This window comes from Typopeltis vanoorti, chromosome 4 (assembly GCF_054136105.1).
Source record: "Typopeltis vanoorti isolate ZY-2024b chromosome 4, IOZ_Tvanoo_1.0, whole genome shotgun sequence".
Classification (NCBI taxonomy): domain Eukaryota; kingdom Metazoa; phylum Arthropoda; class Arachnida; order Uropygi; family Thelyphonidae; genus Typopeltis; species Typopeltis vanoorti.
Window position 1 is genome coordinate 90075698 of NC_143552.1, and position 15830 is coordinate 90091527.

Sequence of the window (15830 nt, forward strand, 5' to 3'; positions counted from 1 at the left end):
TGTCTTCCACATCAATGTCATAATCCACTATGCTGTCCTTACAATTTTAGAAATGTCTCTTCAGACTTCAGTCCCTTGCCCACCATCACCACCAGATCGCCTCATCTACATTCCATCTGTGCTTCCTGAAATTTAAAAACTTACTTTTTCGCATTGAAGTGTTAACCCCCTCTCATTTGTCCATTCACTCAGTTTATTCAGATCATCTTGCAAAGCTACATCTACTCTACTCCTTCTATCAATTGCATATTATGACAAAGTATTTTGTAAAAAAAAAAAAAAGAGAGAGAGAATTAATGTTATGCATTCTGTTGATGTAATCCTGCTTTGTTTATGTGTCATGATTCTTCTCTCTTGGGTGAGATCAACTTAAAAAAAAAACCAGCCTTTATCAAAGTGTGTAGAATGGCTGTTAACTCATGGTATTAATATTAGATCTTGTGTGGGCTAAGGGTTAGATAATTCAGGAATCCTGCTCTTGATTCTAAGCATGGGAGTTTTTTCAATTCTCTCATAAGCAGGGTGATGATCTCACTGGGTGATGAAATTCATCTACCACCTAAGACATTCAGAAAAACATTCAATGTCCAAGTACAGTTCAAGCCCATAGCTTGTTGATTGGAGAGCAGTATGATGTGTTAAGAAATCTGATCTGATCTGATTCTTTATAAAACTTCAATAAGGAGTAAAGTTGATATAAGAAAAACAGTTATTCTTCTTGGATCTGCAACAGATAATTAGCGTTCTTTTACAATGCCACTGTGTTCTAAGTATTATCAGTGCTATGTGATAGTTTGAAAGTGGTTGCTGCAAGAGTAGAAAACAGCTTGCTTCATAATGAAACTTTGCTTTTAAAAAGAAATCTTTATAGATTAGTACAGACTTGAACTTCATGTATGACTTTACTATTGCTTCAAATTATATTATTTATATCTGGATGTGAAAATATTAGATTTGTAGCATATATATAACACACACAGTAAAACACAAATTATCCATGGGATCAGATTAATTGTGGTCTTCTGTAGTACATTTTTTTTTTAAAATATTCTCTATGCAAGTAGATTCATAAAATAACAGAAGTTATTACCACGTATTTTAAATAACATTACATAATTCATGGACATATAAGAAAAATAAAACGAAAAATAATACTACAAAGAAAACAAACAAAAATCATATGCTTTCTATCTAAAGAAGTTTAAAAATGTTCTGTTTTGTATTTACATACTATGCAAGTGTTTATCATATGTTTTTATATTTTTTTTTTTTTATGTATTTAATCCAGTAAAACATAATTTGGATTAACCATATTTTTCAGTTATCCAAGCTTTAGCATCCCTCAGTTACCATGGATAATTGGTGTTTTACTGTATTTTGCTTTTTTTTACCTTGGGCTCTTATTGTGTTTAGATATAACCTTGTTTATTTTAAGTGATTCACATTACCACGAAAATTGAATCAGATGCACCGATTGCTTTTGCTTAGTTTTAAATGTTTGCACTTCATTAATATTATAACAAACATATAGGGACCAAAGGAATGATTGAATAGTTTGCTATAATGAATTTTAGACTAGGAGCAATACTGTGGTCTTTGGTACTGATCGAATAGTTAATGCAGATAAGCTAAATAAATTCAAGAAAATGGTATAAATGCATATTAATTCCACACTTCAATAAGAGGAAGATAACATAAATTAGTTTCATAAATCAACTAGGTTTGATTTAATCATGAGATCAAAACCATTTTTTTAATTATTATTGTTGCATGGGAATCTCCTGTGATTCCAAAGACCCATCATAGGAGACTCAGACTATCCACAAAATACTTATTACTTATCATATCTCCTCAAATGCATTCACCAAAAAAGTCCAACAAAGTGGGCTTTCTTTTATTGAACTGGGCTACTCTACAACCAAAAAAAATCTTCTGAGGCGCTACTTATCTGCCTTCTCCATCGAAGTACTAAAAAATTTCTTCGGTATTAAAACCCTTTTAGTAACATATTTCTATCATATCCCATCTTTTACACTTTATCAACCACAGACCACCCACCCACCATCTTGGTCACTTGCCTCAGGATCCTCCTCACTTCCTTATTACCAAGAAATCAAATGACCAGACTGTGTCACAATCCAGGTGTGGCCTTATAAAGAGGGATAATAATCTCTGCTTCTCAATATATTCTTCAATAACCAAATACTTCTGAAAGTTACTTTTGCAGTATGCTCTCTGAACTTCAATTCCTTATCCACTATTGACACCCCCCCCAAAAAAAAAATCCCTAGCTTCAATTTCCTGGAATATGGTTCCATCAACAATATAAAGCTTGTAATCTTTTTGTCCCAAAATGCATAACCCTAAACCTTTCCACATTGATATCCATTCTTTTGCTCATGCTGTCAGAATATATAAATCATTCTGTAGGTTCTCTACATTTCCTTAAATGTTACTGCGTAATTTTGTATCAATCATCAGCAAACAATATTCAATATTTCCCTTCAAATCATTTCTTTTATCAGTGATGCTCAAATTAAGTGCTTCTGGTCATCTACATTCTTCTAGATTCTGCTCCTCAGTATATTACTCTTTGATACCCTGTCCATCAGTCCCCATATCCATATCATTTGTATAACATGTATCTGTCAGATGCCTTTGCAGAATTCAGCAAAGTATCATCATGTAGCCATTCCCTTTATCAAACTTAACTGTCACTATCATAAAAAGTGAATAAATTGCTAAAGCATCATCCATCCTTTACAATCCATGCTCTCCCCACAAAGTATGATATTCTTATCCATCAATTCCTGAATTTTGTCTTTGACCATCTTTTTCAATAACATTTACCACCACTCCTGGGATATATTACTTGTCCTACATTCATTATTAATTTGCCTATGCTTGTCATCCACATCTTTAGCATGTCATAGCCTATATTTTGTCCTGTTGCTTTCTTACACCAGATTGCTTGAAATACACTGCTTTCCACATCTGTCTTCATGGAGCTGTACTGTTTTTTTTGTTTTTTTTTTTTTTTATTGCAGTTCATTTGTTATCATATCTGTCTCTTAATCTATTTTTCCTACTCTCCTTGAAAATACTATACCAGTCACATTCTGTCTTTGTAATTACATTATCTGCTGTCTACCAAGTCTCATTAATGCCTGTAATTTTTAGATAGGTTGTACTAACTAGTGACTAAAACTCCTCCCTCTTATTCCTGATGCTTCTGGTATTAGTGTACATAAACTGCATTATCCTCTTGGGTTCACAACTAACTTTGCATTTTCTATTGACTTTCCCAATAATCTTTCATTACCTGAGAGGCTAGATTTTGCACAAGATTTTTTTTTTTTCTTATCTCGCACTCAATTGCCTCATGGATGTCTGCACACCTGTAATTTCATCCCCACCCCCCTCCAATAGCTGTAGTTTTCCTGACTTTGTTGTTCCACACTCTCAATGAATAATGTTTTCTTGAAACACTCATCTCCAAATCAATTTAAGTATAGTCCACCAGTTTTTCATAAAATCCTTCTATCAATTTCAGTCGAAAGTTTACAAACTGAACTCTGCTTTGTACAACCAACATATTGACTCATTTGCAATCATGGCCTTCCCTCTTGTCTCATGTCTATCATTACAGCAGACTTGCAATCTTTACTCTCTCACTGTTGGAAGTGAGAGAGTAAAAATTGCAAGAGTAATGATTCATCTTTTAAATCATTAGTAACTGCCAGAACAGTCAACTTTTTCATTTTACATTTTAGCATCCTAACAGTCTCACTAATATCATTAAATTTCACACCAGGGAAACAAGATATAGTGATCACATTTCTGTTAATACTCTTCTGCACATAGAATCACCATAAAAAAACCTTTCCTTATTCTTCTTTTTGTTACTTATTCATGCATTTATTTTTCTTACCTTGCACCTCTTCTCAGCTGTACTAACCACTTGATGTTACTGCAATTATTTGAACTCATTCATGCTTTGGTTGTAAAGAATTTCACATAACTGTGCTATTTCTTTCATGACATCCCCATCATTTTTCCTGACCTACCATCACACGTTTATCAACAATCTCACGAACTCTGATTTTTTTTTTCAACATTTTCTGCTCTGCTATCATGCATTTTGCCATTCCCACATGATTGGCACTAGCTCTCGAAGCACGTCCTACAGATTTTCTTGCGCTTTTCTTTCACAAATCACTTCATATTTAGTAATGAATATATTTACACACGCATACCCAACAAAATAATAATAAAAAAAAAAAATTCGTGTTAAATTTCCCATCACAGAAAAGACTGCGCATTTCTCATTGGAAATCATGAATATTTCACTATAGTCCTTCAGAAGTGTCACTGAGATTTTGTATTGTTGCTTTGTTAATCTGATTTCTGTTACCTTGTAGCAGTCAGCTATTCTCAATACACATAGAAGTGCAGGGGATACCATGATACCATTGTGTTGTAGTATCTGATGACTTTCATTCAGATATGCCACATTTTATTTTATTTATTTTTTCTATATATAAATTAGGTAACTTTTGATGCTTATGGTCTTCATTTTAGTGATGTTTTAGTCCATGTTAGCCTTTTTATTGTATTTTTGCTCATCCTTACCAGAAGAAACCATAGCAGAACTAGCCAGTTTTCATGTTTATATTGTTATACCAAAATAAATGCAATGTATTTCTCATTACAATAGATAACTTTTTATTAAGTAATCTTAATCTAATTAATTTTTTTTTAATTAGAAAGAAATTAGGATAATTAAATGCACATTTCATCCTCCATTTGCGGTAATGTAATAGTTTCTTTGAATACTGTCACCGAAGTTACATTAGCATTATAATCAAATTCACTTGTCTTTGTATCTACAAAGAATATAAAAAATTATGTAATTCATTTTATAAAATGTTGTTATTAAAAATAGTTTGAATTTAGTTTGTTATAAACTATCGCCAAACTTTGGCAACGTTTCATAATGGTGATAACGCGTGGAGTTTGACAATTTTCGTAGTTTAATTAAGAACTGCACTTAGTTCTTGATATTCATTAACCTAAAATATCTTATTTCGTTTTAACATTATTTTACTTTAATAGCATGAAACTGTGTAATAAAATGGTCATTCTTATCTGAAAGTTTATTTTATGTTGTTTTGTCCTACTACGAGGAGAGTGCTATTGAGTTATACCAGCAGTTTGAAGCTAATGCATACATGCACAAGCATTTGAAGCATCAACGAGGTTAAGTAAAACCTGTTTACATTGGTGTGTGAAATTGGAATGAGAAAAAAAATATGAGTTCTTTAGAGTATAGGAATGTATTCTGAGACCTATAGATTTATCTGAAAATGTTTATTCTTTCAAATCATGCATGATGACCAGAAGGTAAATCTAGAAGAAAGCCTCTTATGTTGTTCTTTTTTCTAAAAAAAATAAACAGTAGTTTGAGTTTGGAAAGAGTAAACTCCAGTACTAGGTTTGGTCTAGTGCTTGTTTTTTAACCTTTCATTTGTTTCTGTCAACTGCACGCAAGAACATTTTGTATCAAGCAGAAAGTTATTTTTCTTCTAAACAGTGTTCTTCATTATAGTGTGTATTATAGAATACCGAAGACAAGAAAACTATTATTCAGAAAAAGAAAGGAACTGAATTCATGTGATGAAGGATTGTTTAGAGAACTCTAAAGCCAATAGTTTACTCAAAGTATTTTCTCTTCTTGAATAACATTCTGAAGCAGAGAAATTTTTCTGATAATTGTTTACACTGAGGTAGAATAAGATTCTTTATTTGGAAAGAATGTTCACTTTGAAGTGAGATGACTTATTTGAGACGTGATTATATTGGAAGGCCAAAATTAGAAAGGATTTGCAAAAAAAATTTTTTTCACTTTTGTTAGAGAATTTTTTTTTATTCCTGAAATAAAGTATGTGTGTATATGAGAGGGAGAGTATTGCTTATGAATTTCTTTTAAAATGAATTTTATAAATATATTTGTATAGTTATTTTAATTAAAATATTTCTTTTATATTACAATTCTCTTGGCTTATTTAAGTGATAAAGATAACTGAAAGTAATATATGAGATATTAAAGGTATTAAGATCACTGACTGACATAACAAAATATATGAAATTGAACACTTGCCAAAAGATTTTAAGCGCTTCAACATTCCCACCAATACCTAAAAAAAAAAAAAATTCAAAGACAATCAAATGTGAAGAGTACAGAGCAATCAGTCAGATAGCAAAAGTTATGTTATATATCATCCTAGAAAGAAATAAACAAAATTAAATTGGAAATTAACGAAACACAATTTGGTTTTCAGGAAAATAAAGGAACTAGAGAAGGACTCTTCAACATTAGAACTATTATAGAAAGATATCTGGCAAAGCAGAAAGAAGTTTACTTATGTTTTATTATTATTATTATTAAACAAGACCTCATGGAGTGAAAGACTCATCTAGGAGGTCCTTTTATCTCACACACATCTCATCATACCGTGTCTTAAACACATTCAAACTCCTTGCAGACACCACACTCTCAGGCAAGGCATTCCAATCACTCACAACTCTGCACGAAAAAAATCTGCCTCTCACTCCCCTACTCACACCCTCTTTATACAGTTTCCAGGGATGACCTCTGGTTCTCCCCTGATCTCCCACTATTCTCTGTAGAACTTCTCCACCATTGATCCTATAACAACCCCTTACCAACTTGTAGGTCGCTATCATATCTCCCCTCTTCCTTCTCTCCACTAGACTCTGCAAATTACATCTTTTCAATCTTTCCTCATACTCGACTTTCCAGAGGTCAGAAACTACCTTAGTCAGTCGCCTTTGGACCCTTTCCAACATCTCTTCATCCTTCTGAAAACCAGGTGACCAAATCTGGGCACAATAGTCCATGTGTTGCCTAATCAAGCCTTATACAATGGAACAAGACTCTCCCTACTTCTACACGTCAGTGTCCTCCGTATCATTCCCAGAAGTCTTTGTGTTGTCTTCACAATTTTGGCAATGTGTCCCCTAAATTTTAGATCCTTATCCACTATCACCCCCAGATCTCTTATTTCCTCTACTTCCAACAATATATTCTCACCAAGCATAAATTCTGCATCCCATCTTTGTTTTCCAAATTTTAAAACCTTACATTTTGCAACATTGAACTCACATCCCCATTTGCTTGCCCAATCACTCAATTTATTCAAGTCTTCTTGCAAAGCCACAACATCTTCACTACTCTTTATGGTTTGTCCCAACTTTGCATCATCTGCAAACAACTGAATATCTCCATCCAAATCTTCGCCAATATCATTAATATACAAGTTAAATAGTAATGGCCCTAAAACAGACCCCTGAGGCACTCCACTAGTGACTTTCTTTTCCTGGATATTGCACTCCCATACACAACTTGTTGATACCTATCAGATAGCCAGTCTCCAATCCAATGCACTAATCTAATATCCAACCCCATCTGCTCTAGTTTGACTGTCAACTTATCATGAGGTACTCTATCAAAAGCTTTTGTGAAATCCAAGTATATTACTGTGTATCCTTCTCCTCTGTCCAAGGAAGCAGTCACTTTATTGTAATAAGTAAGTAGATTACTAAAACATGACCTCCCTTTAGCAAATCCATGCTGTCCATCAAAGATTATACCATTGTTGTCAACCCAACTCTGGATCCTAGTTCTCACAAGCTTCTCCAACAACTTAACCACAACACCTGACACACACAGATAGGCCTATAGTTTGATGCTTGAGTTCGATCACCTCCTTTATGAAGTGGCACAATCTTGCCCTCCTTCCACTCTTTAGGAACTTTACCAAGTGCAAGACTCGTATTAAAAAAATATGTCAAGGCAGGTGTCAACTCTGGCACATTCCTTCAGAATACGCGGTGATATATTATCAAGTCCCACCGCCTTATTTACATCTAGTTTACTCAACTCCCCAAACACCTCTTGCTCACTTACAGTCAGTCTCTCCTCCCCATCATCAACTGCCCTTAATCTCTTCATGAAGTCACATTCACAAGATTGAAAGATCTTTATGAACTGCTCATTAAGTATCTCCACCACACATTCTGCAACAGCTGTCTTTATACCATTTCCTCCAATCATTGTCATCCTTCCATAATCATTCTTTCTTTTGCTGGCTACATATCGAAAGATATGTAGCCAGCAAAAGTTTTTGTTTTATTGACTACACAAAGGCCTTTGACAATATACAACATGAACAACTAACAGAATGCATAAAAAAAATTAGGAATAGATGGTAAAGATACCAGATTACTTATAAACTATATTGGGAGCAAACTGTCTCAATAAAAATATCAGGAGAAACCTCGGAGGGATTCCCAGTAAAGAAGGGTGTCAGACAAGCCTGTGTTCTTTCTCCTATATTGTTTAATCTCTATACTGAAAATATCTTCCAGCAATTAGAAGAATTTAAAGGAGGCCAAAATATAAACAACTTAAGATATACAGATGATACAGTACTGCTGGCTGAAAATAAAAAAGATCGTCAAAACTTACTACAAGAGATGCTGAAACTAAGTGAAAAATATGGACTTAATTTCAACTTATAAAAAACCAAAACCATCTGGTAACAAGTGAAAAAGGAAAATACCCAACACAAATATTAAGATCAGAGGAAAATACCTTAAATCAAGTAGAGTTATATATATATTTGGGTCAACTAATTACAGAGAATGGAAAGTGTGATAAGGAAATATTAAGAAGGATAGAAATTGCTAGATCAACTTTCATTAGCATGAAAAATATTCTCACCTAAAGGGAAATTCACACAAAAACAAGAATTGCTACATATGGTCAACACTTGGAGCAAAAACCTGGACAATATCAAAATATTTGAAAATAAACTAAAAGCCTTTGAAATGTGAATCCTCAGGAGAATCCTTAGTCCCATAGTTATTTGCCAAAAAAAACTAATTTAGAGATGATTGGAGAAGATAGGGCTTTGTTGAAAACCATTAAGAAAAGGAAAACCACCTACCTTGGTCACATAAGCATGAATCCCTATAAAAAACACTTCTAGAAAGAATGATACGAACAAAGAAGTAGAGGGAGACAAAGAACAGATTGCATGGGAAATATTAAGGACTGGACCTTTTTGTCTTATGAAGAATGTAAAAGAGGAGCACAAAACTGTAAATGGTGGAAGCTCATGGTAGTCAACCTCCTAGAAGGAGATTATATCTGACAAGACAAAAGTTTGGGGAAACTAAGATTGTTTAAGTATATAAACATATAAAAAAGGAACCAGAAGTACTACGCTGAATACTCATGATATTAGTATTATGTTGTTTAAGGAAATTGACAACATAGACTAGATTAGTGGTTCTTAACCGGTGTTCTGCAAACTGGTTATGTGTTCTGCTGGTGAAAGATGTAACATGACACAGTTCTGAGTGTAATTGGCTACGCTGAATAAAAATGTCGAGGGAATTATTTCCTTTATAACAGAACAATTAACAATATTGGAAGAAAAGATTTCAAGTTAATTTCCTTCCTTAAATACACACAATTATGACTGGATACGAAATCCATTTGACACATTTAATAATATACATCGAGTTGTGAATTTTTGTTACAAAAAGAGGAACAATTAGTTACCCTGTTAACAGATTGTACTCTAAAAATGAAATTCTCTTGAGGAATTTTGGATTTTTGTCCAAGCCAAATAACCAGCTCTCTCCACAAGGGCACTGAAAATTTTGTTACCGTTTTTAACGTCATATTGGTGTGAGCTCAGTTTCCCAATATTAACCCATATAAAAACTAAAAAAGACGAAAGACTTACTAATATAGACAAAGAGGTGAGGGTAGCTATATCACATACGAGACCTGATATTGCTGAAATCTGCAAAAGCCGACAAGCTCAAATATTTCATTAAATAAGTTCCATTTTTATAAAAGGCAAGTCCATGCATATTTTTGTTTGTTTTATGACCCTAATGCTTTTTGTGTTCACCAAATTTTTCTTATAATCAAAAGTATTCCGTGACTTTGAAAAGGTTAAGAACCATTGGACTAGATAATAATTAAAAATGTTTCATTATTATTCCTATATTGTCGAATTTAATCAGGGATTGATACACTGGTAGTAAAAATTATCTAGTCGACGTTGTCAATTTCTTTAAAGGACATGATGCTAGAGAATCAACATATGAACCATGGTGTGAACCTAACCTGTTTTTATAGGTGCAGGAAAAACACTAAGGAAACATATAAAAAAAAAATATATATGTACACAAGTTTAATCATTTTCAACAAGTGATCTTACAGCAACACGTGATACTGCGGCCAATTGGTTAGTGTACCTACTCTCCAACCAACAGGCTTTAGGTTCAAATCCTGCCATGAGTATGGATGCTTGTGAATCTTTGAATGGGAAATGAATTTCATCACTGCCAGTGTGAGACCACTGTCCTGCTTATTAAAAGCCAGAAGTACATTGAAAAGAAAGTTCTATGTTTGGTCTTTAGAGTAGGCTTTCCAAGTTATGTAAAAAATAAATAAAAATAAAGTGTTATCTCACCTATGGTACTAAGCACTAACGTATTTACACATTCACATCCTTTTTTGTGAGCGAGTTATATACAAAAAAAAAAAAAAAAGTCAAATCAACTTGGCTGATTTTCCAGTTCACGGAGTGACATTCAGTACCACCTGTTAGTAACAAGTATGTACTTGAGAGTAAAGCACTGATTTCATAGAGAATAGAATAGTGAATAATGTCATAGAATAAATATTAAATAGAATGTATACTTGAATGCATTTATTTCTTTTTTTTTTCCAAGCTCACTAAATTTTAATGCACTTCTTGCATGTTTATGTATTAGTTGATTTTGTTTGCAGTTTCTTAAAGAAAGAACAAATCTTCAATTTTTCATCTCATATGAAAAACTGAAGCACATATTTGATAGTAGAACAAGAGAGGAAAAGAGAGAGATGGAAAAAAAACTTTGTGGTGTATTTGAGAGTAAATATAGACATGCTTTTTTTGGGGGGGCGGGGGGATTCAGAAAATCTGAACAATTCTTATTAAAAGCAAACATCAGTGATTCTCCACTATAATTTTATGAATTTGCTTTCCTAGCTGTAGTCCTTGCACCCATAATAAAAAATAAATAAAAAAAAAATTACACACTGAATTAACATTTTTCTCATTGAAATTTTTTATTATAATGTTCAGTTTTTTTAAATACAATGGATATTTGTGTTTCATTGTTATTTTGTTTTTAATTTTAAGAAGAAATTAAAAATGTATTTTTTTAAATACATTTTTAATTTTTTAATTGTTTCAGGTTTTTTCATTAGTGGGGGGGATATTAATGATAGCAGAGGAATTTGTGTCCTTCAAGAGACAGAAACTTCACAATGGGAAACAGTAATAGCATGAGAGATGAGGAGAGAACATGAATGCAAGAGGAACAGAGAAATGTGGGGGAGCCCAGCTGGACAGTGAGGCATGGCATAGGAAGAATGGATGTTGGAAGTAGTAGTAGTAGTGAATCCTATGTATGGGGATGATTAGCATAGAAATGGAATAGATTGGGACATGGTTGGGGAAGCTGAGACTGAGTGAATATATGTGGTAAGCGGTGATAAAGGAGATTGGTAAAAGGTTGGTGTGGTGGGGAAATCACAACCAACAAGTGGCTTGGGTAGGACTGGTTATAGACCTAAAAGTGAACTGCTGTGTTTATTTACAAATGCCAGGACTTTCAGAAATAAGGGAGATGAAATGGTTTCACTGATTGAGTTTATTTGCCAGGGGAATTATGTCCATATAAGGTAGACATGAAAGAGGGAAATAGTGGCAATGTGTTTTGAGGTGAAGATTGACAGGAAGACATATTTAGTTAAATGTTGCAATAGGCCAGAGAATGTGAAGCATTCGCTGGCCTATAGCAACATGTAAAGGAGGACACGTGAGGATCAAGTTTTAGATCTGATCATTTCATCAGAGGATGCAATTGTGAGTGGGGTTTTGCACTTTCTTTCAGTGGTGGTGACAGTGATCATGAAGCGATTGCCTGGGTTGTGGCTAGTCATATGCAAACCTCTGTGAAGAAAGGATTATACACTGTGCCCGTAAGTAACGAGATTGATTTCTTACAGGACAGCCCTTTGAATAAAAGTAACAAATGTGTTTATAGTTTTGATTGCTAAAATATGTTGCAATTGCAGGTGCAACTTTCGAGTCGGTAACGTAGCAGTTTTCGTGTGGCAACTGTTGAAGTAAGATTGTATGAAGTTCCATCATGGAGAAAGTAGCTATGATAAAATTTTATTGTAAATTAGGAAAAACTGCTACAGAAGTGTATACCAAGACCTAAAAAAGTTTATGGCCATGACTTTCTGAGTTTTGCACAAGTGTTTGGCTGGTTTTCATGATAGGTGTGAAAAAAAAAAAAAAAAAGCTAGATTAATCTTAGAGATGTTCGCAAGAGGAAGATGTGTTCAAGGTTTGTGATACACAGAGAGAGAGAGAGCACTGGGTTGGATGTTATCAAAATTTTATCCATGCAGTTGATCAAGATTGTGATGTGTTGCAAAGAAATGTCACCAGTGATGAAAGTTGGTGTTTTCAGTTTGATCTGTATATGAAACGACAGAGCATGGAATGGTATGGAGAATCTTCTCCGGAGCAGACGAAAGTCAGGTTGCAAAAATCATGTCAAGACAATGGGCATTGTTTTTTTCTGGTGCTGCTGGAATTATCCACTGCAAATTTGTTCATGAGGGCATCACAGTAAAAGGTCGGTATTATTTAGGAGTGATGCAACATTTGCACTCTCGCTTGTGATGTGTCAGTAAAGAACTGTTCCACAATAATAATTGGTTTCTAACACTCCTGTGCGCTGCCTGTGAAGCAATTTCTGCCTTTGAAATTGCTTCACAGGCAGAAATTGCTTCCCCATCCCCCTCCCAATTCACTAGATTTGGCTCCTGCAGACTTTCCTTCTTCCTAAACATGAAGTGTACCTTAAAAAAAAGGGAGCACTTTAGTAACATTGGTCACACCAATGTGGTGTGAATCAGTTACTGAAGGAGATTCCCATTCAGGACTTCCACTGTGCCTTTTGGACACTTGTACGACAGACACAAATGTGTGGAGTTGGAAGGAGATTGTTGTGAATCTGTGTAGTTGATAATTCCAAATATAGTTCCTTGTTTTGATATAATAATTCTCATTATTTAATGGGCACACTGTGTATGTGGAAGTAAAAGGCTGATGATTATGACGAGCTTAGAAGACAGCTTGGAGCTATAGCATGGAATGTAGAGTCAAGCAGTAAGGAAATAAATGCTGCTTGGGAACTGACAAAGAAATATGTAACAGCATCAATGTGTGCATGTATTCTGAAGGTCCAAAGGCTGAATAAGATAGGTGTAAAATGGATGAATGGGGGGGGGGGGGGGATTAAGCATGAAATCTGGAAGAAGGCACTTTGTGGAGACAGTATACAAGATGAATAATGGTATTAATTAGTTACATGAAAAGTATAAAGAGCAAGCCAGTAGAGTGACTCAGTAAGGACAACAAAAGTGCAGTTTGAGCAGAAATTAGCAAACCAGGCAAAGAAAAACCCTAAAGTTTTGTAGATGTGGCAAGTAGAAGGAAGGATGGTAAGATGATGAAAATGGTAACGGCTGCAGAAGACATCATTGAGATATTCAGTGATCAATTTTTATCGATGATTCATCTTCATCAGAGTGAAATCATGAGAAACAGGTGTGGGGGAAATGGAGAGAATCACTGAATTGTGAGTGAGCAGGAGATATATGAGGAAATAAATTTGATGTCAGTAAGGTAATAGAATTTGAAGACATCACCACGAATCTTCAGGGAATTGCCATTCCTGTTTAATAAGAGTTGTACATCACAGGTTTCAAGAGAGTGGAAAGAAGGTAAAATTGTTCCACTGTATAAAGGTGGTGATAAGGCTGTGGCTCCAAATTATAGGCCAATCTGTATATCTGGAGTTGTGATGATGGTACTACAGAGAGAAAGAGAGATTGATGAGAACTAGGATACAGAAATGGGTTGATAATAGCGGTATTCTCTATGGTTGTCTGTACAGGTTTGTTAAAGGGAGATCAAGTTTTACTAATTTATGTACTATAACAAGTTGACAAATGTCTTGGACAAAGGAGATGCATGTACAGTAGTTTTTGATAGACTGCCACACAGCAAGCTGTTAAATAAATTGAAACAAATGGGATTGGATAAGAGACTTCTGAGTTGGATGGGTGACTGGTTGTCAGATAGGTATCAGAAAGTTGTATATGGGAGTGCAGTAGCCTGAAAGAGGAAGGTCACTAGTCGTGTGCTGCAGGGATCAGTTTCGGGACCATTGTTTCATTATATATTTCATTGGTTCCCAATCGGTGGTACGCGTATCCCCTGGGAGTATATGCTGGGCCGTTCAGGGGTACACGAAAAATAATCAGTAATGGCAGAAAACAAGTAAAGTAAACTATTTTACATTAAGATAGGCACTGAACAAAAGTGTCAGTATTTTAAAAACAAGGGGTACAATTTATAGAAATGGGTTTAAAAAGGGTATGTAAGTGGGAAAAGGTTGGGAACCACTGATATATATTAATGATAAAGGAATGGGTTTAACTAATGATATGTAGATGATGCAAAATTGGGGTGAGATGCAGAGTCAAGCAGATGTTATGGCCTTACAGGACTTGATTACAAAAATGGGCAGGTAAGTGGAACTGCCAATTCAATGTTGCAAAGTTTAAGTTTTTGAAATTTAGTAAGCAACGATGGGATGCAAAGTGTACATTTCGTGGAGAAACTTTAAAGGAGGGTGTAGAGGAGATGAAAGATATAAGAGTGGTGGTGGACAAAGAACTTGAAATTCAGGGTCCCCATTGCACAAGTTGTGAGGATGTCACATCGGATAATGACAATAATGTAGAGGACCCTGACATGCAAAAATAAAGAGGTTATGATGCCATTGTATAAGGCCTTGATCAGGCCTCATATGGATTATTGTGCACAGATTTGTTCACCAAGTTTTCATGGTGATGAGGATGTGTTAAAAAGGGTCCAGAGAAGATGCACAAAGATGGTCAGTGATCTTTGAAATGTGAAGTATGAGGACGATGAGAGAATGTAAATTGCAAAGCTTTGTGAATAGGAGGGGGATATGATTGAGACATATATGTTATCAGGTTGACATGGAAGAGATTTTTCACAGAATGGGAGATGGCTAGAACAAGAGGCCATTTCTGGAGACCTTGTAAGGAGAGTGTTAACAGAGGAGTGAAGAGCAAGTTCTTTACTGGAGAGTGTATGGTGAGTGGAATGCATTGCCTGATTGTGTTGTGAATATAGACACATTGAATCAGCTTAAGGCATGGTTGGATGAGCTTTGTGTGTGATAGTGTGTATCTCCCACGATGAGTCTCTGAATCCATGGGGGTAAGATGTTAATAATAATAATTAATTGAAGTGGAAAATAGTAGTACATGTGAAATTTTTGAAGCTAGTTGATGTAAAGTTGCTGTAGACCAGGGAATGTATAGAGCACTGAATGTGAAATGTTTTCTTCACATTTCGAAGACCATCGACCACCTTTGTGCATCTTCTCTGGATCCTTTTTAACACATCCTCATCACCATGAAAACTTGGTGACCAAATCTGTGTACAAATAATCCATATGATTATGATGCCATTGTATAAGGCCTGATCAAGGCCTTATACAATGGCATCATAACCTCTTTATTTTTGCATGTCAGGGTCCTCTGCATTATCCGATGTGAC